General features: G+C 36.4%; 1 pseudogene; it reads right to left on the bottom strand.

Moving 5' to 3' along the window:
- LOC111474693 overlaps nt 1–1,290 on the bottom strand; it is a 2,397-nt pseudogene extending 1,107 nt beyond the window's left edge.
- Between the last annotated feature and the right edge of the window lie 762 nt (nt 1,291–2,052).

Here is a 2,052-nt window from a genome sequence, read left to right as displayed (position 1 = left end):
GAGGTCCTCGGTCGGCATTCCGAACTTGATACCGTATTGGTCCCATCCGCTCTTGATGGCGATGCAATCGTCACCAAAGACAATGTAGCAGTCTTCGATTTTAGTGTTGGAACAAGAATTTGATAAATTGAATGGAGAATTAGGGAAAGGGATTGAGGAAGAAAAGAACCCTAAGGTTTTAAAGGAGAAGAAGAAGGAAACCAGGATTGATTCCGTCGGTGTTGGGTACCGTGACTGGAGCCAAGATGGTGAGCCCTTGGATAATCACATTTCTGCATTTTCACCCATATTAAGATATATAATTAAAAATTCTTTTTGGTCGGGANNTTTTGGTCGGGAGTAATTTGAATTGTATACTTTTTTTGAAGCATAATCCTAAAATACAAGGATAACGTAACGGAAGCGAAATAGCCTAACCTGCTATAAATCCGATGGACGAACCAAGAAGGTGAAATGATCAAAGTGAGATTCGAGATCTGGATTTGATCAGAGTACATGATCTCGATCACATATGGCCGTGTTACCTTGAGCTCCCCTTCCTTAAACTTTTCCCACCAAGAAGATCCCTGCCCGTCGATTGTACCGTTGTTACCTACACCGTGTCACCAACCCAACTTTATTTTCTATAAATGTTCTTTTTATGTTGTCAGTTACCTTAGTTTTTTTTATTTAATTCTGATGGCACTGAAGCTTGTTATAATTTTGCAATCCATTTAAAAAAAAATTAGAATGTTAAAAGGTAAGAAAAAATAATCACCAATGATAACCACATTGGTGAGATTAGTTCCAAAGATGAGACTGTTTGTACCGTCCACCAAGAGCATGCATCTCTTCCCCTCCCATAAGATGGGAGAACTTCTACTAGTGGCCATTCTTATTCATTCTGCACCATTAAATTAAATTATGAGGAACAAATCTAACTCATTTATTTTGGATTAAAGATTAAAATTCAAATCACCACTCACAAAGTTGATAGGTTTATAAAAATAAAATACTCGATAGGTCGAACCTGGGATGCAAGAATTTTAGCTTCTTTATCGATAAAAAGTGTGAAATGGCTAGTCAGATTAAAACTTCCGGTCAGCCAATTCCTCAGCGACATGACCAATTGAGCACCGCCATCTGCCGCCATTATGCTGAGATGTTCAATCGCTTTTTGGGACGCGTGAGTATTTGAAGTTACTCTGTCGCCGACGCCGCCAAACTCTGTTAACAACGCTGAGTGTTTCTGACAATTGATCGCCTGAAATTCTAGGGAGTTCGAACCTAGACGCGGATTCATAGCGTCCACGGTGGCTAAGCTCACCAATGCCAGTACGATCACGGCTGAGATTCTCGTTGCTGTAACCTACCGAAAAAAATCAAAGATGATTCAATGCCAGTACGATCACGGCTGAGATTCTCGTTGCTGTAACCTACCGAAAAAAATCAAAGATGATTCAATATCTTTTTGTTGGTTACATTTTCGAATTTTATCGAGAATAGTAAGGATCCACGAAAAAAAAAAGTTCTTCAATAAACCATTCGGGGTTTTGAACAAAAACCCATAATCATTTGAAGTGATTCCAAACAAAAACCAATGAAAGTAGAATCGGGGTTTTGAACAAAAACCCATAATCATTTGAAGTGATTCCAAACAAAAACCAATGAAAGTAGAAAAACAAGCCAAGCTCACAAGATCAATACAAAGAAAACAAAGTAAAAGAAAATGAAATTCACGGAGAAAGAAGAAGAAACATTACATTGAGTTTTGTGGGTTTTGGAGGAAAATCCATGATGAATTTTTTTTTGTGAGTTTAGATTGGGGGACAAAGGATTTTATAGGCTAATTTAGGAATCAAAAATAGGAAAGGGATTTATTAACTATTATGGTTATTATTTGAAAGGTTAAAATTTGAGTGGTTAATAAAATGGTTGGATTTACATAGAATATTAGCAATTGTTTAGAAAAATATAACCTATAGTGAGAACTTTTTAAATTTGTCATCTTGTTTTTTAAAAATTATTTTATGTGTATTAGAGTGTTAAAATAGTTACTCCAATAACCAAGTC

The sequence above is a fragment of the Cucurbita maxima genome, unplaced genomic scaffold (genome assembly GCF_002738345.1).
Source record: "Cucurbita maxima cultivar Rimu unplaced genomic scaffold, Cmax_1.0 Cma_Scf00524, whole genome shotgun sequence".
Classification (NCBI taxonomy): domain Eukaryota; kingdom Viridiplantae; phylum Streptophyta; class Magnoliopsida; order Cucurbitales; family Cucurbitaceae; genus Cucurbita; species Cucurbita maxima.
Note: the sequence above shows the minus strand (reverse complement) of the source record. Positions and strands in the feature narration are given on the sequence as shown.